Consider the following 25,549-nt stretch of genomic DNA (forward strand, 5'->3'; position numbering starts at 1 on the left):
AGGTTACTAAGAGTTATGTCCTAACAAGTGCAATTCTATATACAAAGGGTCCCAAAAGTTTCAACTGTGTTTCAATTGGAGTACTATAAACAACAGAATATTTAATCTTATTAAAATAGAGTAATTTATCTAAATTCAGAAATTTCATAAGAGTTGTTTCAGAATGTGAACAAAAAGGGGACAACGAATAGGAAAGAGAAAATAAAAGGTTCTGGGTATGGAAATATATTTAGTAAAAGGAAAAAGGAAATGTTTCTGGGTAAGAAAGTGCTTGTGTGATGAAATACATGAGGGTCTAAGTAAGTGCTAAGAAAGTCTGTGTCAGTAAAGGGCAAGTTTCAACAAGTTTGTGTGTAAGTAAGTTGGTTATATGTATGTGAGACAGCTAAAACTATTGAAGGTTTTTCCTAAGGTGAAATACTAATGTTCTGATATAAACCAAAGTTTAATCTCTATGGTAGAATGACATGGTAAAATGACAAGGATTTGAAACACTAATTTACTCTTAACTTTGTGTCTATTAAGTTTTATTCTTTAGAACAATTAGTCTTAAAACTTGGGGTGTATACAATTATGGTTAAACAACTATTATAGAGTATTGTACTTTGTTACAGAGTATACATTTCTCTTTAAAAACTCAATTTGGTAAGATAAAAGTGTCAAGGTATTTGTGAAATGGTCACTAGTTGTATATTAAATGTGTTCATATTTTCAGGACCACAAGTTTTTAAAGCAAGGAATTTATTAAGCTCTGCTATCCTCCAGATTAAACTTGTCTGTAATGGTAATCTTAAACTTATAAAGAGTAAATTTTATTGGGGATTTATTTCTATCATTTAATGTTCTATTACAGGACCTGCTATCAATAGGGTATGTGTAAAATTTGTTACTTTTTACACTGAGATAAAGAATTTCAAGTGTAAATGTATTTCTAAACATTAGAGTCTGATTTGTTTAAAGGTTAATATTGTGAAATATGAAAGAAACATGAAAACATTTTGCCACTTAATCACAAAAGGAAAGCTAAAAGCTCTCTCAGCCTTTCTTTGATTCATGTTTTAGATACTATGTTAAATTGTGTTAATTATAAAGTTTATATAGACTCAGGAAACAGTATATGTAAACTACTTAATGGTATTTAAGGAAAAGAAGCAAAGATCAACATCAGAATTAGAACACTTAAGATCTGTAAAGAGCCACGCCTTACCTGAGATAAGGCTCTGCCTCCCACCTCACTGTGTGTAGAATAGCTCCAAAATAAGCCAGACTTCAGCTTATTTAAAGTTATAGTCAAAAGATTGGTTCTTGTTGTAAAAGTACTGTGATCTCAAATAGGGGATAGAATGTAGTTCTCAATCAAAATTCAAGATAGCTATTATACAAGCTGAATATATTTTTACTCTTGCTAATTTCATTTTGTAAAACTGTTACCTGTTAATGTTTTGCAGAAGTAGCTGCTCCAAGAACAAACAACCTAGGTAACTTGTGATAATAAGCCATCACCTATAGAATAGATAGTGGTAACTTCCAGTACTAATGCAGACTCCAGTTAGATAAAAGGGTAAATAACTGTAAAGTTATAGACATTGAAGTTAAAGCCCAGTGCTCTTACTTTATGACTGGTGAAACTGGCTTGCTGGATAATTAAGATCAAACTTAGAGATTGGAGTTAAATACAGAGGTCAAGAAAAGTCCATATTTGGGTCTTGCCCTCAACGTTAGCAAGAACCCAGGGAATAAGAGAACTTCTCTAAGGAGCATTGCAACTCTGGGTCACACAACCTCCTGATCAAAGAGATTGTTGAGACTAGAGGATGAAAACTTATCCAGTGCATCTGCTGCAGAGGAGGGTCATGGAAAAGGGGAAACATCTCTTGATGCTTCTAAAGGAAGTCACCTCATCAAGAGACCCTGCCTAATCAAAGTCACTGGTGGAGCTAAGGAGCCGCTCTTAAGTTCTGTACAAGTGACCCCTGTGGGAACTCAGCTGACTCTTTAACAAGACAGGAACCAGGTCAATTTGACCAGCTTGATCTTAGATACCCAGCAAAACAGTTAAAACCAAAATATAGCCATTCTTGGGCATTTAAAGAAAATAATAGTTAAATGTAACTTAAGATGTACACTTGTATTAGCCCACTAGAATAAAGGCTGGAAGCTACAAATGAGAGAAAGATTCTTCAGCAAATGTGCCTGATAACTATCAAGAGAAACTGCCAGAGTCAGAAGTTTTTAGTCAGTTTAAGACCTTCCTAAGCTACACAGGTAGACTTAATCTATGTTTGCTACTATGATTATCTATTCCTAAGTAACAGAAGTATATAGATCTCTACTAAACACAGGTTATACCAATAAAGGGATATTTTACGAAATCAGATGACATTAAGTAGCTTAACTATATTTTCTGGGGACATTTATGACATTAAGAGTTAAATGTTGTGTTTACATTCCTGATAAACTGGACAATGTTAAAGTCCCCAAATAAAGGCCTTGTCCTCTCCAGCCTTTCCTAGGCCTAGTCATGGGAACAATTTCTCAGTTCTTCCACCTCCTGGTGAGAGATTGACTTCTGTCATTTTCATGATACTCAGTTGCATGTTTCAGATGCTGCAACATTTACTTTGTACTAATCTCATTTCAGTACTCGTGTCTTTTTCTTCTATCATTGAAGCACCCACCCCCAGATGACTTTACAACCTGCTCTACCCCAACCAGGCTTCTTCCTGGGACCCCTTGATTGACCCGATTTTTAGAAAAGGAACTCCAAGCTGCTTTCCCCACGCCACCCACTTCCAGCTCGAAGAAGCTAGAGCGGTCATCGACCTCCTTCCCCAGTAGCATGGAGTTCCTAAGATTAGAGGGGGGAATGAAGCCAGAATTGGGAACAGGTAGTTAGTGTAGAAATAGGGGATCAGGTCAAATCGAGGAAATGGCCATAAAATCATCTGCCTCTGGAAGTTGGAGACTGCCCCTGGAAGAATGGAATGTCAAGGATCTCTGGAGCCCATTGATTACCAAATTTACCTGCCTTTATCAAGGACTGTTTATCAAGGACTGCAAACAAGGGGCTACTAATTGGTGGCCCGCCCCCTGAGCTCTTGCCTGCCTGAAATCGCCTAGTCACCTTCATCAGGGAAAGAGTAAGTGCTGTACAGGTACTAATGCTCAGGCAACAATACCAGTCCCTCCGCCAAGGAAATAGCTTTGGAGAAGAGTATATAGAGACAGAAGTTCCATGATTAGAACTTACCAGAAAAGAAAATGGGGAAATGAAAGAATGGACATTTTTTTAAGCTGTCTGTTTTATCTCAACTCCCTAAGGTTTCCCTCCCAGTAATGGGAACAAAGCTCTTAAAGCTGTTCCAGGAAACAGCCCCAAACAGAGAATAAAAGAGTCAATTGAGCCTGATAGCTAGATAGTGCTCGAACAGTAGGATTACCAGAAAATATTGGCCAGAATCTACACCTGTTGTAAAACATTGTGAAACATGTTGTCAGCAAACCCAGACCCCCTTTGAAATTTCCTGGCAGCTTTGTTCCCCCTTTTCCCCCTTTCAGGTGCGACCCCTCCCTATGTGTGGTTTCTGCCTTTATAAACCTACAAGATTTTCTGCTAGGGACTCGACTCCTCGAGTTGGGTCCCAGCCCGCTGGAATAAACACCTCTTGCGGTTTGCATCAAGTGGCACCTCCTGCGGTTGATTGGGGTTGCCATCCATCCATGGGACAGAGTTGGGGTTTACTTTTTGGGGGCCTTACAAAACAATTTAGTCTCCTTAATACTGTAAACTTGGGGGCATGGCTAGTGGCCAAATAAAATTGGACAGAAAGTGCCCAAAGCAAGTTTTATTGGAATTTGGCTCTTGGGTGAAATTCCCAGCCCCCGGGGTATAAGTCGGGGTACAGATTTGGAGAAAATTGTCCGTGGCCCAGGTTGACCAGGGTCTTTATAGGATGGAATGGGCTGGGGTCCTGCTGAGTGACAGGTGGAGTTAAGAATCATTGGAGTTTTCCTGCCCATTAGATTGGTCGCTGTGTGGTTCACTGTCCTTTGCCTCAGTTGCTCCACTCTCAGTCATATAGTCACCCAAATTCCGACTTAACAAATACCTTCAAAAAATACACTTAAATTCCCATCTCACTATAAAGAATAACACAAAATTATTTATATAACTTATAATCACGTTACATTAATCCAGTTACAAAATGTTAAATGTCATATATACCCACCGACTTGGTTATTTCTATAGAAATCTGAAGGAGAGTTTTGGGAGAACATCAACTTGGTAAACTGCTCTCCTAAGCTTTACATTTTAGAAGATAGTGTACTTGAAGAACATGAAGTCATCTGATATACACAGAAGTCAGTGGTGGCTGGGGTCACATTTATGCACATGTCCTCATTAACTAAGTTTCACTTTTGCATTGAAACTTAGACAAGGCTCAAACAGTTCTTAGATGTACCAATAATAGTTGTTTAGTTATGAGCTACAAAGTAATCTTTTAAAAGACTTTATTTTTTTAAAGACTTTAAAAAAGGCACACTGTTAATCCCTTTTCGACTTAGTTTCCCTAAGTAATAAAAACTTAAAAAACAATAAATTATATTGACAAATAAGACCAGATTAATGTTTTAAGAAGTTCTTGCTTTTTCTAAACATAGAGAATTAGCATATTAAAGTTTCACCTTAAAAAAAAGTCCTTCAGCAACTGACTGATTATAACCAACTAAATGGCACACATGAACTTTTTGAGGCTTACCTTCTTAAAACCTTTTGAAACTTACTTCAGCTTCTTACAATTTGTTTATTATATAAAACAGAAACATTTCTTTTTCCTTTTCAATTTCCATACTCCAATATCTTTCCATACTTATAATTTTCTTATATCTCTCTTTGTCCAGTTGCTGACTGTCAGAATTGCACTCACCTGTCCCAGCCCAAAGAATGGACTAAGAGATACTAGGTAGAGGAAAAAGTGAGGCTTTACTTAAAAATGGTCTTGAAAGACCCATGAACCTATGGGTCAGGAACACACAGATTGGGTACAACCAACATTTTATCCCCTAAATCACAGGAGCCCTCCCCAGGTTCCTCACCTAGGTTTACTGTCTCCTATTGGTTTTGTAAAGAAATACAATTTATTCATCCCCACATCCATTTGTTTACTTGTGGTTGGACAGTATCCTGCATTGGGTACATTGTGGCACTCTTCTCACAAATATCTTTATGAAGTTGAATTTCATTTAGGTAAAAGTAAATTTACACATTTCTAATTTGTGTTACCTTTGAAATCCAAAATATCAACCAAGTCTAGTTAATACTCTAAGTCCCTTACTCCTGTCAGAGAAAAATACTTAGAAGCAATGGACATTGCATTTTATATAACTTATACATTGATTTGTGATCCAGAAACATGTAGGTTAGTAATCCTGAAGGTATTTTTACTCCTAACCAATTTAACTTATGTGAACTGAAAGGCATTAGGATCCAGTTGGGTGACTGTTTATGTAGTTTTTAAGTCTTCATTTATCAATATCTGATTTTCACACAATGTATACAATACAGACACAAGCATATATGGAGACAACAAATATATGCAAAGATAATCAATAATTGTGTAACTTTTTTCTGAGTTTTACATTTCTATAGGTAGGGGACAAAGTAACTATTAAATTTAGTGCTTCAGAAATTAAGATAGAGCCGGTCACAGATTTTTACAGTATGACTCAGACCTGGGAAAGGCCTGTGCTTTCCATTTTCCCTCCTGTGTGGAGGCCTATAATTTTTCCTGGGGATTCCTTGCACATCCCAAACTCCCTGCACACACAATGAGTGCTGAAAAAAAAAAAATAGCATTTTATGACCTTTGGTATCTTTTTCCCTTTTGTCCTAAGACTCTCTTTCCAATATTTTAACATAAGGCCCCGAGGTCTATCTGCGGTAATTTTTGTGTCTTTCCCTCTGCTGGCCTCCTCTTCTCTAGAGTTTTTTTGGTTAGAGGCTAAGCCCCCCAATGGTGATCTCTTGTTCCCACAGGCCATCCCATTCCCTGGCTGTGGGCTCATGTTTCTGAAAAAGGGTTCAACTACCCCTTTGGGAGGTTCCTTGCCTTGCATCTCAATCACACTCACACAGCCTCCAGGATGTCCTGACCCCAAGGAAGAACTTGTTTCTTTAGAACAGACTTTCCTACCTTCATCTGTGCATGATGTGCATGATGCTACCTGGGTGAGGCTGCACTTACCAGGGTGTGCTCTCTCTCTCTCTCTCTCTCTCTCTCTCTCTCTCTCTCTCTCTCTCTCTCTCTCTCTCTCTCTCTCTCTCTCTGATCAATTTTTGATTTGGGATCTGTTTTCAGTCCCAGGGATCAAGGTATTATCTCTCACCCCAAGTTCATGGCAACAAGGCAGTGGCATGCATCTCCTCTAAAGCAAAATCCCCATGAACCCTTGGTGATGAATGAATCCCCAGGTTGGGTGTCAAAATTTTAGAGATACCAGGGTGCCCTATAGAATCAAGCATGTTCTCTGAAGTAACTTGCAAAGGCAAACGTTACCTCAGGAGAGGCGTGGGCTACCAAAGTCTGCAAGCAAGCACAAGTTGACAGGCAGTCTGCCTATTTTAATCCACAATGCAGAACTGTTCCCTTCTATGATAGGAGGAGTTTGGGGTTAAAATTATGTGAGTGACTCATTTTAAAGTTGGAAAAGTAACCAGGCATACTGGCACATAACTAATCCCAGTGGCTCAGAAGTCTGAGGCAGGAAAATCACAAGTTCAAAGCCAGCCTCATCCAATGTGAGGTGCTAAGCAACTCAGTGAGACCCTGTTCCTGAATTAAATATGGAGTAGGGCTGGGGATGAGGCTCAGTGGTCGAGTGCCACTCAGATCATTTCCCAGCACAAACAAAAATTGGGGAGGGCAACAGTTAAAATGGCTGTGCTTGGATATATGTTGGGAATCTCAAAATGAATAAGTATGAATCTTAGATCCCAGATAAGGCTCAATATTATATTCTATATGCTAAGTGTCATTCTGGTGGTCACAGTGGTGCTCAGGGCTTTCCACAGGGTCCAATGGGATGAGTGACTTGCCCAGGGTCTCAGTGTTACTCAGATCATCCCCAGAATCACAGTAGCCCTTGGGGGTCTTCTCCAGTGTGTAAGCAGGTCTCTGGCCTTCCCCAGGTCAAAGCAGTGTTCAGGGATTTTGCCAGAGTCTCAGTGGATTCTTCCCTTTCCAGAGGAACTCACTTGGGCTCTTGGACCTCCTCAGGGTCTCTGTGGATTTCAGAATATTCCCAACATTTTTCATGGGACTCAGGCCCTTGCCTAGGGACTTAGCAGGACTCATGGCCATCCCCAGAATTTCAGATTGTGTCTGGGACTTTCTCAGAGTCTCAGTGCTGTTCCCAGATCTCAGTGTGGCTCAGGAACTTCCTCCAGGGCACACTGGGTTCAGGGCCCTCACAGGGACTTAGTGCATCCCAGGGCCTTACCTATGATCTCACCGAAGCTCAGCACCATTCTGAGTCAGGTTCAGTGCCTTCCCCAAGTGTGCATAGGGGCTTGGAGCATTTTCTAGTGTCTCATGAGAGATCAGAACATTTCCCAGAGTATCACTGGGACTCAGGGCCTTCTCCAGAATGTCAGTAGAGCTCAGGACTGTCTACAGGTTCTTAGCAATTCTTCCCCAGTGTTTCTGTGTTTAGCGTCCACTATTCTCAGTGGTGTTCAGAGCCTCCTCTGTGGTGGTGTAAATGGGGTGCAGGGCCTTTCTCAGTGTCTCATCGGCTCTCAAGGCTCTTCCAGGACATCAGTGGGGCTCATGGCATTTCTAAGGGTTTCAGCAGGTTTCTGGTCATTGCCCTGCCTCTTAGTGGAATTCTGGATTTTTCCCAGATTCGCAGTCATACACTGACCATTCCACAGTGTCACAGTCATGCCTAGAACTTTCCCCAGGTCACACTCATGCATATGCTGTTTCCCAGGGTCACAGTCATGCATAGGCCCTTCCCCAGTGTCATAGTCATGCCTAGACCCTTCCCCAGCATCACAGTCATGAAGATTCTCTTTCTCAGTGTCATAGATATGCATAGGTCATTCCCCATAGTCACAGTCTTGCATACGGTCCTTCCACAGGGCCACAGATATGCATTCGGCCATCCCAAATGTCATAGTCATAAATAGAACCATTCCCCAGGGTCATACTCTTGCATGGGGCTCTTCAGCATGGTCACAGTCATACAGAGGGCCTTCCCAAGGGTCAGAGTCATGCATCAGGCCCTTCCCCATAGTCACAGTCATGGATAGGTCCTTTCCCCAGTGTCACAGTTATGTCTATGGCCTTTTCTCAGGGTTACATCATGCCTAGGGCCCTTCTGCAAGATAACAGTCATGCATAGACAATTCCCCAGGGTCACAGTCATGCATAGCCCCTTCTCCAATCCTCATAGGGCATTCCACAAAATCATAGTCATGTATAACCCTTTCCCTGGGTCACAGTTATACATGTTTCCTCAGGGTCACAGTCATGCATAGGGCCCTTGTCTATGATCCCAGTCCTGCATAGGGCCCTTTCCCATTGTCACAGTCATGCATATTCTCTACATCAGGTCACAGTCAAGCATAGGCCCATCCTCAGGCCCAAAGTCACGCATAGGCCCTTTATCATTGTCACAGACATGCATATGTCCTTCCCCTGAGTAACGGTCATGCATGTGGCCATCCCCAATATCACAGTCATGCACAGGGCCCTTCCCCATGGTCACAGTCATGCATAGACCATTCTCCAGGGTTACAGTCATGCATAGCCCTTCCACAGAGTCACAGTCATGCATAGGTCCTTCCTAAGTGTCACAGTCATTCATCAGGACCTTCTGCATGTCACAGTTATGGATAGGTGCTACCTTAGGGTCACAGTCATGAATAAGCCCTTCCACAGTGTCACAGACATGCACAGGCCCTTCCCCACATTCTCAGTCATGCAAATGGCTGTTCCTAGGGTCACAGATATGCATACGGCCCTTCCTGAGGGTCATAGTCAGTCATGGGCCATTCCACATTGCCACAGTCCTACACAGGGGCCTTCCCCAGGCTCACAGTCATGCACAAATCTTCCAGGATTCACAGTCATGCATACCCCCTTCCGCAGGATCACAGTCATGCATGGGACATTCCTGAGAATCAGTCTTGCTTAGGGCTCTTCTGCATGTCACAGTCATGCATAGACCCTGCCTCAGGGTCATAGTCATGCACAGAACCTTCCCCTTGATCATAGTCATTCATAGGCCTTCCCTATTGTCACTGTCATGCATAGGCCATTCCTCAAGACCTCAGTAATGCCTACATTGTTCCACACACTCAGGGTCATGCATAGGGCCCTTCCCCAGGGTAACTGTCATGCTTCGGGACCTTCTGCAAGGTCACAGTCATAATGCATTAATCAGGTTCACAGCCATGCATGGGACCCTGCCCCATGGTAACAGTCATGCATATGCTCTACATCAGAGTCACAGTCTTGCACAGGCTCTTTTCCATGAACACAGTTATACATATGGTTCTTCCACAGTGTCAGTCATGAATAGAACCCTTCCCAAGGGTCACAGTCATTCACATGGCCCTCCCAATGGTTACAGTCATGTTTACGGCCATTCCCCATGGTCACAATCCTGCATAGACCCTTCCCAGGGTCACGGTCATGGCTAGCCTTTTCCTTAGGGTTGCAGTCACACAGAGGGTCCTTCTGCAGGGTCACAGTCTTTTTTTTTTTTTTTTTTGCATTGCTGATGATTGAACTCAGGGCCTTGTGCATGTGAGGCAGGCCCTCTACCAACTAAGCCACATCCCCAGCCCCTGGTCACAGTCTTTCATAGTTCTTTTGTGCAGGGTGACAGACACACACACAGCCTTTCCCCAGGGTCACAGTCTGGCATCCAGCCTGTCCCAGGGTCACAGTCATGCATAGGGCCAATCCCCAGAGTAATAGTCATGCATAGAGATCTTCTCAAAGGTCGAAGTTATAGTCCCTTCCTCAGGGTCACTGTCATACATAGGGCCCTTTCCCTTGGTCACAATCATGCATAGGCCCTTCCTTAGGAACACAGCTATTCATAGAGCCTTTCCGCAGGGTCACATTCATGGTTAGGCACTTTCTCAGCATTACAGTCTTGCATATGGTCCTACCCATGGTCACAGTCATGCATGGACCATTCCTCATTGTCACAGTAATGCATAGGCTCATTTTCATGGTCACAGTATTGAATAGAGCCCTTCCCCAGGGTCACAGTCATGCAGGGGGTCTTCCACAGGGTCACAGTCATGCATAGGCATTTCCCTGGGGCCACCGTCATCTCTATGCCCTTTCCCATGGTCATAGTAAATGGTCATAGTAATGTATAGGCCCTTTTTCATTTTCACAGACATGCATAGGCCCATTCCCCAGGGTAAGAGTCATGCATAGGGACCCTCTTCAGGGTCACAGTCATAGTCTCTTCCTCAGGGACACAGTCATACATAGAGCCCTTCCCCAAGGTCACAATCATGCATAGGCCTTTCCTCAGGGACACAGTCATTCACAGGGCATTTCCACAGGGTCACATTCATGGTTAGGCCTTTCCACAGGGTAGCAGTCATGCACAGCCCCTTTTCCAGTGTCACAGTCATGCATAGGCCCTTCCCCAGTCAGGGACATGCATTCAGCCCATCCCCAGTATCACAGTGTAACAGGGTAACAGTCATGCATAGGGACCTTCTCCAGGATCATAATCATGCATAGGCCCTTCCACATGGTCACAGTCATGCATAGGAGTTTCCTCAGCTGTCAGTCATACACAAGGCACTTCTGCAAGGTCACCATCATGCATAGAACCTTCCCCAGTGTCACAGTAATATATAGGGTCATCACCTTGGAACAGTCATGCACAGGGCACTTCCCCAGTCACAGTCATGCATAGGTCCTTCCACGTGGTCACAGTTAAGCATAGGATTTTCCTCAGACTCACCATCATTCATAGGGATGTTCCACAGGGTCAGAGTGATGAGCAGGCCCTTTCTCATGGTCACAGTCATTCATTGGGCCAATCCTCAGGGTCACAGTCAAGCTTAGAGTTTTTCCACAGAGTCATAGACATGCATACATGTTTCCTCAGGGTCTCAGTCATGCATAACACCCTTCTGTAATGTCACAGTCATGCATACAACCTTCCCCATTGTCACAGTCATACATTGGGCCATCACCTGGGAGCTGTCATGCATAAGGCCCTTCCATATGGTCACATTCATGCATAGGCTCTTCTCCATGGTCACAGTCATGCATAGGCCTTTTCCATGATCACAGTCATCCACTCTGCCCTTCCCTAGTGTTACAATGATGCATACGCCCTTTCCCAGAGTCACAGTCATGGATAGAAACCTTCTCCAGTATCACAGACATGCATAGACCCTTCTTCAGCAGCACAGTAATGCATAAGGCCCTTCCTATGGTCACAGTCATGCATAGGCTCTTCCTCAGCATCACAGTCATGCATAGGTGCTTCCCATGGTCACAGTCATTCATAGGTTCTTCCTCAGGGTCACAGTCAAGCATAGTCAATTTCCTATGGTCACAGTCATGCATACAGTTTTTCTGCAGTGTCATAGTTATGCATAGGACCCTTTCTGTGGTACAGTCATGCATAAGGCTCTTCCCCATGGTCACAGTCATACATGTGGCCTTTTCCAGGGTTGAAGTACTGATTACAGTTTTCCCAAGTGTCAATGCCATGTGTAGACAATTCCCCAGTCAGGGTAATGCATTCAGCTCTTCCCCTGTGTCAAGTTAATGCATAGGCCCCTGACCCAGAGTAATAGACATGCATAGGGAACTTCTCCAAAATCACAGTTACATAGGCCCTTCCACATGGTCACACACTCATGCATAGGATTTTCCTCAGGCTTATACACATTCATAGGGATGTTGGATGTCATTGGACCTAGATTTACCCCACATATCTGTGAAAATCAGGGTCTTCACCAGGATCTGGGAGGAGCTCAGAGCATTCAACATTGTTATTTCTACAAATCTTCCTCAATTCTTAGTGGGTCTTTGTGCCTTTCTCGGGGTCTGTTTCTGGCTCAAGGTCTTTTTTCAGGGTTTCGTTAGAATTCAGAGACTTCCCCAAGTGCAGGTCTCATGATCTTTGTGGGTGTTTAATTTGTATCAGGACCTTCCTAGTGTCTCACTGGGCTCAGTGCTATATCCACAGTTTGGGTGAGGCTTAGAGAGCCTCATTGAGGCTCAGGTACAAATCCAGAGTCTCAATGGAGGCTCAAGGACATCCCCAGATTATCACTGAGGTTCAGGGGTTACACAATTGTCACATTGGACTGAAGTCTCTTGAGTCTCAGGGAATTCCCCAGAGTTACCTTGGGCACTGGTGCCTTCCAAAGGTCCAACTGAGTTCAGAGCCTTTTCTAGAGATTCAGTGGAGCTGAAGTTTTTTTCAGATATTCTCAGTGGGGCTCAGGGAAATATCTACAATCTCAGTGGGGAGCATGGGCTTCCACAAAAAATCCACAGGGATGAGATATTTTGCCCAAGTCTCACTGAGTTGCAGGACCTTGCCCAGATTGTCAGTGGGGCTTAGGGTATTCCCAGTGTGTTACTGTGGCTCAGGACTTCCCTAGGTTCTCAGAGGGATGCTGAGGCTCTCCAATGGTGAAAGTGGTGTTCAGGGCTTTTGCCAGAATTGTACTGATCTCATTGACTTCCCCAGACCCTTAGTGGGACTCATGTGGATTTCAGGACATTCCCCAGTTACTCCATGCAGATTGATTCCTTCCCCAGTCTCAGAGGAAATCAGGACCTTTACCTGAGATTCAATAGAGCTGATGACCTTCTCTGGGGACTCACTGAGGCTCAGGATGTTTCCCAGCATCTCAGTGGAACTCAATATCTTTCCCAGAGTCTCACTGAGGCTCACAGACTTACTAATGCTCTCTGTGTGTCTCATAAATTTTGCAGGTTTATAACATGTATCAGGAACTTCACTAGCATCTTCCTGGGGCTCAGTGGTATATCCAGAGCTGGGTGGAACATAGATACTTTCACACATTCTGTGTGGGGCTAAGAATTTGTCCAGAGTCTCAATAGAGCTTAAGAACTTCCACAACCAAATGGATTCAGGGCCTTCCTCAGAGTCTTAGTGAAACGCAGGGCCTTCCCCAGGGTCTCATTGAGCCTCAGACTATCTGAGGTAGTTAGTGGGGCTGAGGGTCTTCCTCAGGTTCTCAATGGGACTCAGATAATTCCCCAGTATTTCCATGAGGTGCCATGAGGTGCAGGACCTTGCCCAGAGTCTCAGTAGAGCTCATGTTCTTTGCCAGAATTCTATTGTGTTCACAGTTTTTCCCAGGGTCTCAGTGGGATTCAGATTCTTTCAGAATTCTAAGTGGCGCTCCTGGACATCCTAGGATCTCAGGGGCATCACAGTGTTCCCCAAGAATCCAGAGTAATCAGAGATTTTACCAAAATTTTAGTGAATCCAGGTTTTGCCAAGATTCTCAGTGGGGCTCAGTGCCTTACCTCAGAATCATAGTGTTGTTTATGGGTTTGATAGGGTGTCAGAGGGACTGGGAGCCTTCCCCAGGGCCAAAGTAGTTTTCAGGGTCTTCCACAGGGTCTCAGTGGAGTGCAGTCTACACTAGGGTTTCAGGGAGCTCAGAGTTTTCTCCACTATCTCTATGGGCATCATGTATTTTGTGGGTGTCTCACAGGACCTTCTCTAGAGTTTCAGTGGGCCTTGGCTCCATCCCCCAATCCCACTGCATTCAGGGCCTTCCCAAGTTCTGAGTGGCTCACAAAATTCTCCAGGGTTTCAGTGGAACTTACAATTTTCCCTAGAGTCTCAGTGGGACTCAGGGATATCCAAGATTCTCAGTGGTGCTCAGAATTTTACCTAGAGTCTCTGTGGTGAATAGAGCCCTTTGTGAAGTCTCAGTCCAAGCTTAGTGCCTTGTCCCAGGTCCCATCATATTCAGGTCATTTTATATGGTCTCAGTGGAGTTCCAACTTTCCCCAGATTCTCACTGGGTCTCAGGAAATTCCTCAGGTTCTCTGTTGGGCTAAAGGCCTTGCTCTGGGTCTCAATGTTGCACAGGTTCTTCCCAAGGAATTTATTGGGGGAGAGGGCTTCTCCACATTTGCAATAGTGTTCACAGCCTTTTCCCAGGAACCCAGTGGTGTTCAGGGTCATCCCCAGGTTTCAGTGGAGATGATCCTCTTTCTAGGATGTGTGTCTCCTATTCTTCCTGGGGGACTTTGGGGCTCAGGGCCTTTCCCACAATCTCAGTGGGGTTTGGGGCCTTTCTTGGGGTCTTAGGAGCTCTCAGAGATTCTCCATGTTCTAATTGTGTTTTATGCCCTTCCACAAGTTCCATTGGGACCTATCATTTTACAGTTTGTCACCTGGGTTCATGACCTTCCCCAGAAATTCAGTGTAGCTGGTAACAAATTGTGAGCCTCGAGATCCAAGATGGTGGACTAGAGGGAGGCTGTGTTCCTGTCACTCCGTAACGCCGGATCCAAGCAGAGGATATCTGTTTCTTGGTGAGGCAGTTTTTGCTGCTTAAGGATCCCCTGGTGTTACCCATTTGTCTGCTGTGATGACCTGCAGTCTGCCAGCATATGGACGCCTTTTTTGAGAGTAGATTGCTCACTGTCAGGTGTCTATCATCTGCCATTTGCCTGCCTCTCGCCTGTCCATTGCCTGCCTTACTCCTATCCATCACCCAACGCTCGAGGTTCACCTCCCGATTGTCCGACAACAGTCAGCAAACTGATCGCCAACTGCCAGTGGAGAACCAGCTGCCTGCTGCTGCCTGGAAGTTCACTGTTACAGTACCTGCAGGTTTGATTACACGTGGCTACCACCATTTTGAAACAACAGCCTGGCCCTGTAAGACCCCTGGCCTAACTGACTGAGCCCCATCTCCATGATCCCTCAGCCAGACCGATCACTCCCTGCCTCTGGGGCCCTCACATCAATGGACTGCTCCCTGCTGCCAGGACCCCCAGACCAACTGATTGCACCCTATCTCCGGGACCCTAGACGAACTGATTGCACCCGGCCTCTAGGATCCCACAACCACACCAAACACACGTGACCTCCAGGACCCCTGCAGGACCAACTGCATTTCGTCTCCAGGACCTCCAGCTGACCATGTCCACCCCTGAGCTGCAGCTCCCGATTTGTCAACACATTTCAAAGCCAGAGCAGCCATCTTGGATAATCCTGGAAGCCGTAGTTGCAGATCTTTAGGTGGGGCAAATCCCATCCTGAGATTCTTGCTGGAGGCTTGAAGCTCACTGTCAGGTAGTTCTCATGCATCAGGCTACTGAAAACTGGGTGGTTTCATTAGTATATGACTGCTATGCAGTAGATTTTCTTTTTTCTCCTGTTTAAAAAATTTTGAAGTTTTTATTTCTTTACAGATTGTGAGTCTCATTGGTTCTCAATGGTTACCCCTGGTGACCATGGGTCTTAAACCATTTCCATGATTTCAGTGAGACTAAGGACCTTCCCCAGTATGTCAGTAGTACTCAGAGCCATCCCAAGTTTCTACATGTAGGACAGGACATTCTCCAAGGGCTCAGTCTGGCTCAGCACCTTCCACAATGTCTTATAAAGGCTCAGGGCACTCCACTGAGTTGTCAGGTCTAAGGTCCTTCTCCAAAGTTTCAGTGGATCTTGGAGGTATTCACAGGTTCATAGGAGATTTCGATTCTTCACCAGTGTTTCTTTGAGGTTAATGGTTTTCACTAGTTTCTCACTAGGTTTTTAAGGGTTTAGGGGCCTTTCACAGTATTGCATTGTGTCTCATTGATTTTCCAAACCTCAAATGGGCTGATGGCTTTTCCAAGGGATTCAGTGTTGTACAGTACGTTCCACAAGGTAGCTGTAGGTCGAAGGACCTTCTCCAGTACTTCAGTGGATCTCAGAGACCTTTATAGTACTTCAATGGATTTCAAGTACTTTCATATAATTTGTGTGACATAAAGGCCTTAAAAACTATCTCAATAGAGTTCAGGGCCCTCACTAGGGTTTCAGGGATTTTCCTTTTACATCATTGGATTTCTGGGCTTTTCCATGACTTTAATGAGGCTCATTGATTTTCATAGTGATTCAGTGGATCGCAGGGCCTTGTCCATGGCTTGTGTGTGGGTTTCCTGGTCTTTTACAATTTCACAGTTATGTTCTGGGTGTTTTGCATATTCTTAGTGGTCTCATTCCCTTCACCGGGCAGTGGGTGTACTTCATGAATATTCCCAGCCTGTCACTGTGGTTCAGGATGTTTCCTAGGTTCTCAAAGGACCACATATATTGTCCAGTTTCTCAGATAAACTCCTGGTCTTTACCAGAGTCTGTTATTCTCAGGCCTTTGCTGTGTCTCAGTCATGCTCAGTGCTCTTCTCAGAGTCTCACTGGGTCTCAGATTCCTCCCGAAGTGCACACATGGCTGAGTTCTTTGCTACGGTCTCAGTGAATCTCAGAGCATTGCCCAGGGTCTCAAAGAAGCTCAGTGCCATTCCCAATATCAGAGTTGTGCTTATGGCCTTCTCCAGCATCAATGTGACACTCAGAGCTTTGACCTGGGTACCAGAGGGGTTCAAGCCCTTTCCCCATATCAGTGGAGACTCAGGGCCAAGCCGAGCATCTAAGCAGGTCTCAGGGCCTTTTCATAGTTTCACTGGGACTCTGGGTCTTCCCAGAATTATATTTAAACTTAGAAATGTTCACATGATCATTTTGGGGCTCAGATAATTCCCCGTGTTTTTGAAGAGTCCAAGGCCATCACAAGAATCTTAAAGGGATTCAGTGCCTTCACTGTTTTCTCAGTGTGTTCATGATCTTTTACAGAGTCTTAATGAGGCCGACAGCCTTCCCCAGAATCACAGTTGTATATACAACTTTTCCAGGAGACTTAGGGGTCTCACACCCTTGCCAGGCTTTAAGTGGATCTCAGGACCATTCCCAAGGATACAGTGGTGCTTAAGGCCTTCCAAGGGTCTCAGTAGGGCTCCATCATCCTGCTTAGGGGCTCAGTACAAGTGAGAACCTTTTTCAACATCTCAGTGGGGCTCAGTGCTATTCCCAGTCTAGTGAGTCTCAGTGATATCTGTACCCTCTCAGTGAGGATCCAAAACTTCCCCAAGGAAGCACTGGATTTCAGAGTCATCATGGGGTTCTCAGTGAATCCCAGGGTCTTTCCCAGGTTTTCCATGGAGTTCAGTGCCACACCCATGGTCACAATGGTGTTCAGGATCTTTCCCAGTTCTGATTGTTGGTCAGGACCTTCCAGGTACCACAGTGTTCCTCAGGGCCTCTCCAAGTGTCTTAGTGAGGCTCATGGCTATCCCAGTATTTCAGTGGACCTCAGGGTGTGAAACTATTGAGGTGCCACAAGAAATCAAACATGTGCTTGAAAATGAGTCAGCAAGGAAAACTTTACTTCTTCCAGAAAGTCATTGTATAAAACCTATCTAGTAAACACACTAGGGCATGCAGTCTACATCTTTTATTCCTATTGTGACACTACCCCTGGCCCAACTGGAGGACCTCAGGGTTACAATCTATATGACTAATTTTAAATTTGGGGCAAAGAATGGGTAAGGCTATAAATAAAATGACTACAATTTACTCTTACATCTCAATTAAGGCTAACTAACATATTTTGAAAATGGACCACTGGCCTTTCCATTTCTCAGAAATCCAACTTTTAGTTTTTAAACATTTAATTTCATTTTCATTTTTCTCAAGTACCCATCAGTGTTGTCATCCATTGAAGATATATTAACTTTCTAATGTGGAAATCACCCACCATAATGAGTTTTCCCCCCTTTAGCCATCCCTGTAGCCATCCCAGTCATCACTAGCACTTGTTCTGGTCCTATCCAGCCAAGTTGAACCTTGTGTGTTTTCAAGGTCTTCAATAAAATCAAATCTCCAGGCTGGAAGTGATGAATGGCAACCTCTTGAAGTGGTACCTGAGCAACAATTCATTTGATCATGATGAATAAGAAAAGCACAGATTATCTCTAATTGAATCAGAACAAACTTTTGTATCAGGCAGCAAATCTCTTCCCCTAGAACTTCTCACTTTTAATTACTTTTGGGAACACTGACCCTAATATAACCCTCTGGTTACATGAAAAGAACCATTGTGTTTTATTTTCAATGTCCATGTGAGCCTATACTTTGGTTCCACTCTCCTGTCAGGTGTTTAAGAACAAGTTGGCAATATTGACTTGTTCCTATGTACTGATAGAGTCAGCTGAGATTTGTCATGGATCATTCATAGGAACATGTGAGAGGCTTTTGGCTCCTTTAGCTATTCTTGTAGCAGTTGTCCCAAGGCCAGTGTGGACCAGGGTCTTGCGGACCATATTTGACTTCCCTTGGAAGCATTAGAGATATTTCCTTCTCCAGAGATACTCCTCTTTGCAGACTCTGCACGGCTTGCCTTCCTGCTTTCCAGGATCCCCTTGAAGCCCCTGATTGGGAGGCCATGAGACCCAGAATCACCAAGCCCTCAGAGAAGTCCCAGTTTTTCTGGGTCCTATCTGACCTTAGAGGGCAAGGGTCAAATATTGGCCACTTTCCCCTTAGGATTTTCACTTCCTTTCCTTTGGTTTCCAGTTTTGGGTTTAATCATCCAGCTGCTGAGTTTCATCAGTAATTTTAATGTATATAATCTTATACTTACCCCTTCCATTTAATTGGGGTTTATGTTAGTACTGGAAGTCAGCCTTATATCCTATTATGTGCTATAGGTGATGGTTTATTATCTCAAATTTACTCAGGTAGTTCTGTTACAAGGAGTACTTCTTCAAAACACTAATAGTCCAAAGTTATAAAGTTCCATGTCAAAAATAAAATATAAAATTTAAAAGACCAAAAATGTGTTCAGTTTGCATAATAGCTTTAAACCAAGCAACATAATATCTAAATTACACTAGTATATCTTGGTGTCCATTTTGCCTCCTCAGAGACACATGAATATATCAAATCAATCACATATGAGATTCTTTACTAATTTTAATTTATTTTAATACACACTTACAACCTGACATACTTTTTATAATTTACCCAAATCTTAGTTTTGTATGATATTCCTTGTTCCTTTTGGATCATAGTAATTTCTTTTGTACAGGTGATCAAACCCAGGGCCCTTATCCCCAGCTATTCTTTGTATTTTTATTAGAAACAGGATCTCCTTGAGTTGTATAGGCCCTCACTAAGTTGCTAAAGCTGGCTTTGAATCTCACAATGTTCCTGCGTCAGCCTCCCAAGCTGCTGGGAATACAGGTATGAGCCACCAGGCCCAGTGGGATTACAGTAATCTTTTCAACAAGAGTCTCTCTTTTGATTATAATTTAAAATGGGTGGAAGTCTAACTTTCTTTGTAGTCAGTCTAACACAGGGTGAGAATCAGATCATTATCTCAATAAGGCAGGGCTCTTGACAAATAACACAATGCAACATTACATCTGAAATATAATCAATAAACTAAAAGAGATCCGAATTTACTCTGTGCAGAAAAAGTGGCCAAATGCTTCCCTATTTCACTATGTAAGCTTTAAAGGAATGAGGCTCTCATTATTTTTTAAGTTATATTTAAATTTCCACCCTAGTGTAAAAATTCACACAAAAATTCATGTCTATCTTATTGAAAAACAGCTTACCAGAACATGAAATGACATAAGTAAATCTCCAATTAAATTTGCTTTTTCATAGAAATCTGAAGGTAATTACCACTACAGACGACTTTGGTTTGGAGAACACTACCTTGGTAAAGTGCTCCCCTAAATGGATTCAATTCATGTTTTAAACAGTTATTCAAAAAATAATGGTCCCCATGAATGCCTCTTTCTTAAGGAGGATAAGTTGATACTTTTTGTGGCAAGTTGTTTCCTGATTGAACAAATTCTTGGTTAAGATAACTTGATCAGGAATGGGGTTGTGTTCCAGTGGTCTAGCATCTTCCTGGCATCTGTTAGTTACTGGGTTCAATTCTTAGCACGACATATAAATAAATAAAGGTCTCTTGACAAATAAAAATAAATTTTAAAAAAGATAACTTGAAACTTTTCCTCAAGATTCCATTGGCCCAAAAGAGCTTATTACTCCTAGGACACCCAGGAGAGCAGGCTTTGTACCTTTTCCTGGGAGACAATTTCCAACAAAATTGTTACTATTTGGGTGAGAATGTCATCTGTACTTTTAATTTACATAACACAGCTTCTCACAGAAGAGATGGGAGGGTTACACAATATGGCACACAAAAAGTAAAATAGGGGCCTTAATGTTTCCCCAAGCTTATAATATAAGAGTGCTGGAACCCATTGTCATGTTCTTTGTGACTGGCAGTTTTCATACATTGGATAAGATAGGAGAGTTAATAGTCTGACAGTAAGGAAATGGGCCCCAAATAAGGTTTTATTTTTTAATGTAAAGGCCAACCCCATGATGTTAAAAACTCCAGCCAACACCTTTGTCCCAGGGAGGTGGAGGGGGGCAAATGGAACTGGGGATGGACCCATGTGAAGGTTACTGAAAAATTCCAATGAAGGACTAACAGGACATAATCAATTAGAAAAGCATGGGTGAAGCAATAACCTCGGTACCCTCCGGATGCCTGTACAACATAGATTTCAACCTTAACCCCAAAGCTTTTGATGTCTGTTCAGAACAGGCTCTGATCAATGCCTTCATCCAGAAATCATAAAACCTCTCTTAGGTTGTCCTTTGCACTACAAGAGTTCCTTCTTCCCTCATTCACACAAATCTTACTCCTTTTTAATAAGATGTAATACATCAATCTTTTACAGTACTTTAATTAAAACACAGCTGAAACTTTTTTTTTGTATGCATACAAACTTACAGCTGTTAGAATTTTAACCCATGTAATCTTGCTCTTAATTAGGACCCAGAAATGCACAATCTTAATTCCTTTTTTAAAATAAACTGATTTAAAACACACATTTAGTAGACCCAAATACATGTTACTATGAAAGTGGTGACTTGAATCATGGCTTCTGGTAGTCTCATCAGTGTGTTTGTCCTGGGAACTTCCTGTGCAGAAGTGCAGGTCAATATGGCCCAGTTGCTATGGTGACAATCAGCCAAACAAGGCTCTGTTCAAAGGCACTGAGTTTCATCAGTTGAGGCATTGAGCTCAGGCACCAAGTCCTAGGAATAGAGAATTCTGGGCATAACAAGATAACCTCAATATCTCCCAAGTTTCACTGTGATCTTCTGTGATTTCACAAATAACTTTTTGATGAAAAACCTATATACTAATCATGCTGAGCTTGCTCTGATTCATTCACCTTCTATCAGAAAGTAAATCCCCCCCTGGGCCCAGCTTTTTTGCTCTATGTGTGTCTATCAATCATTTCTCCATCCCACATCACTACTCACTGGTTTGTGAATTAACTACCAAGCCGCACACAGCATTTTACCTAATGGAATTGAAGAAGCCAAGAGTCCTTGAATTTATATTTAGTTGATGTGTTAGTATTTTAACACTGCTTATAATCAAATGCCTCCTCTAACAAACACATTTATGAAGATTAATCCCACTTATGTAAAAACTCATTTGCTCATTTGTAACTTAGGATACCCCTGGAAAGCAAGGTATGAAACAAGATGAAACAAGTCTAATTAACTTTAAGTCAGTTATTACTGCCAAAGAAAAATCCTTAGAAGCAAAGGCCATTGCACTTTAAACATATTATAGGAATGAATAATCTGGCCAGGCAGCTGAAGAAATGCATGGATTAGTAGTATCAATAACACCTTTGTTCTTACCAATTTAGATAGACCCTTTTTGTTAATGTTTTATTTAAATCATGTGAATTGAAATTCATTTGTATCCAATCATGACATGTATGAGTACTTATCAATCTATCAGTCAATTTTGATGACATGCACATAATACAGACAAGCATGTACATAGACAGAGCATGCAACACATGGGTTAAAATAAACCCTGTTGCATATTTTTACAGGATGACCATGACATGAAAGGGCCTGTGCACTTGGAAAAATTAGTAATAGAGTGTGCCAGCCATGGTGGACACCAAAAATAAAGGTGCAGGTGGCCACTTGTCCTCCACAGGGGCAGATTTACTCCCACCACCAACAATGATTGTTTTCCCTGCTCTTCAAAGGAAAAGAAGATTTACACATATGAGATCTTACATTGTTCTTCCCCACTCCTAGGCCTAGAATTTTCATTCCCCATTCTGCAATTAAGCTTCCCCCTGTCGTTAACCCCTCTTCATTGAGGTTTCTTGCACACCTCAGCCCCCTGTGTGCTCAGTCCTCCTTACTGGGGATTTCTTGCACACACCCCTCCTTCTTTCCTGGGTGTTGGCTTGTGTTTCTGAATAGAGCCTCAATGACCCCACTCTTCTGGGAAGTTTGTTGAACTCTTGTCTCAGTCACACTCACACCACCTCTGGGATGTCCCAACCACCAAGGTGGTACTTGTTTCTCATGCTGGACAATAGAGTTCCAGCATGATTATACATATTATTATAATATAATAGTGCTGGAACCCATTGCCTGAGTATGTGCATGGGGTCTGTGCACGTGGTTACCTGGTTGCCATGGTGCGTGCTTGGCTCTCCCTGGGTCTGTGCAGAGGATTACCTGGTTGCCACAGTGCTTTCTTGGCCCTCTCTCTGTGGTGCCAATCCACTTTCTATTTTGGGTCCTCTGTCAACCTCAGTGCTCACAGATTTCTCCCATGCTCTGCAACGAATCAAAAAGGCAGTGAAGCTTTCTGCTCTAACGTGGGGAATCCTAACAACCCTGAGGTAATTATGGAACCCTGGAGCTGGTGCAGAAATTGTTAGAAATACCAAAAAAAAAAAAAAAAAAAAAATCAGACCTGTGCTAGGAGCTGGTTGTCAAAGGTCAACTTTACTTCTGCCAGAAGAGCATTCTACAGAATCTGGCTAGCAAGGAGACTTGGGTGGGCAGTCAACATGCTTTATATTTAATGAATTCTCCGTCCTGCTCTGATAAGAAGATTGGTTGTAAAATCTACAACATTAGCTAATTTTAAAATTGTGGCAGGCAAATGCAAAGGTTATCATAAAACTGTGTATAACTGTATTGTTTTTGAGAGAGAGATCAACTGACTTTTTTTTTTTTTTTTTCTGGAACTGGAGATTGAACTTAGGGCCACATATCCGCTGACAACATCCTCCATATTTTTATGTTTCATTTTGAGGCAGGATCTCATGAAGTCACAGAGGGCTTTGCACATTGCTGAGGCTGATTTTGCACTCCAAATCCTCCTGCCTCAGTTTCCTGAGCAGTAGGGAGTACAGGAGTGTTCCATTTCACCTGTCTACAATTGGGGCTCACATCTCAAATAATGCTAGATGCTATATTCTTAAAATGGACCATTCAACATTCTGATTATCACACCCAGAATCTTATTATTGATGGGTATTGAACAAAGGCCTTCACAGTGATACTCAAAAACCTTCCACAGAATCTATGTTCTCTCACTGTCTTCAATGGCACTCAGCGTAGCTGGGAGTATTTACAAGGGGACACAGTGGTGCTCAGGACATCTCCCAGAGTCTTAGTGAAACTCAGGGCATTCTGTAGAGTAGCAAAGGGGCTCAGTGGCTTGCCCAGTGTCTCAGTAGGACTTAGGGTCATTCCCATTGTCACAGGGGTGCCCAGGGCCTTCTGCATATAGCTAATGGTACTCAGGTATTACAAGTGTCTTAGTATAGCTCAGGGTTTTACCCAGTATTTCATTCTGGCTCACTACTATCTCTAATAAATCATGGGGGTTGGGCCATACCCTAGGTTTTTGATGAGGATCATAACTGTTCCCTGAGAATTACATGTCCTTCCACAGAATGTCAATGCATCTTCAGGTGTGCACAGAATTTTGGGGCTCAGATATTTCCCATGTGTTTATTTGAAGCTAAAGTCATCTCTACCTTCTCAGTGGGGTTCAGGAGCTCTGCCAGGGTATAATGGAGTTGCAGAACTTTCCCCAGGTTGCATTTTGTCTCAGAAATTTTCCAGGTCATCAAGGAACTCATGGCTTTTCCAAGTCTTGTGGACTCAGTGCCTTCCACTGAATATCATTAGGTCTCAGGATTTCTCCTCATATTTGAGTGTGGCTCAGGGCTGTCCATACTGTTTTATTATGGTTTTGATACTTTCCCAGTGTTTATAGGATCCAAAGGCTTTAAAAAATAACTCAGGGGGTCAGGGACTTCACCAGGATCTAAATGAGATTCAGAAATTTCCCACTGTATCATTGTGTCTTGGTGCTTTTCAATGGGACACATGGCCTTTCCTACTCAAAAATGGGGATCATGGCCTTGCTCAGAGTTTCAGTGGGTTTCACAGACTTCTCCACTCTCATAGTCAGAGTTCATACTTCCCGAGGCCTAGTGGTCTGCTTACCTGCCCCAGGCACTCAGCCAGACTTGTAGATATTGCCAGGTTCTGTTTGGTTCATGACATTCCCTAAATTTTCAGTGGGACACAGTCTTTCATCAGGTTCTCAGCAGGACTCACAGACTTACCTCCATGTTGGCTATTCTCATGACCTTTTGCATTGTCTCTGTGGTGTTAACTGTATTCCCAGAGCTTCCTTGTGTCTCAGAAACTTCCCAAGGACACACTGGGTTCAGGGCCATCAACAGGGTTCTAGTGAAATTGAGGACTTTATCCAGGTTCCTAATACCCCTAACAGCAATTCCCAGGGTCACAGTGGGGTTCAGGGCATTCACTGGGGTCTCATTGAGGTTCATTTCCATCCCCATCCCTTCAGAGAAACCTGGGTCATCCTCAGCATATTCTGTGCCTCAGGGCCTCTAACAAAGTCTCAGTGGGGCTCAGAGCCATCCCCAATGCCTGAGTGAGGCTCAGTGCTGTGCATTCTCAGAGTCTTAGTGGGGCTCTGATTGTCCCTGCACACAGCTCACTGGGGTCAGTGCCTTCATGAGGGTCTCAGTGAATTGTAGGGCCTTAAACAGGTTCTCAGTGGAGCTCAGCTCCAATCCCAGAGTCACAGTGGTGTTCGTGATCCTCCCTAGATTCTTAGCACAGTTCAATCCTACACCAAGATTTCCATAAATCTCAAGGCCTTGTTCTCTGAACTCTTGGCCTTCCCCAGAATTTCAATGTCATTTGGAGTTGCCCACATTGTCTTTCTGGGCCTCAGACCCTTTCCCCATGTTTCTGTTACACTAAAGGCCTTCAGTAGAAATAAAGTGAAGTTGATGGGCTTCAGTGGCGTCTAGATTGTGTTCAAGGCCTTATGCAGAGTCTTAGTGAACCTCTGTGTCTTCCACAGAGTCACAGTCATATGCAGAGTCTCCCCAAGGGTCTTATTATTGTCATTTCCTTTCCTGAAAATCATGAAGCTCACTTCCAATCTCAATGTCTCAGTGCTAATCATGACCTTCACTGGGGTCTCAGTGAGGCTCATTGCCTTGCCCGGGGAATCAGAAGTATGCAT

The sequence above is a fragment of the Sciurus vulgaris genome (assembly GCF_902686455.1).
Source record: "Sciurus vulgaris genome assembly, chromosome: 11".
In the NCBI taxonomy this organism is placed as follows: domain Eukaryota; kingdom Metazoa; phylum Chordata; class Mammalia; order Rodentia; family Sciuridae; genus Sciurus; species Sciurus vulgaris.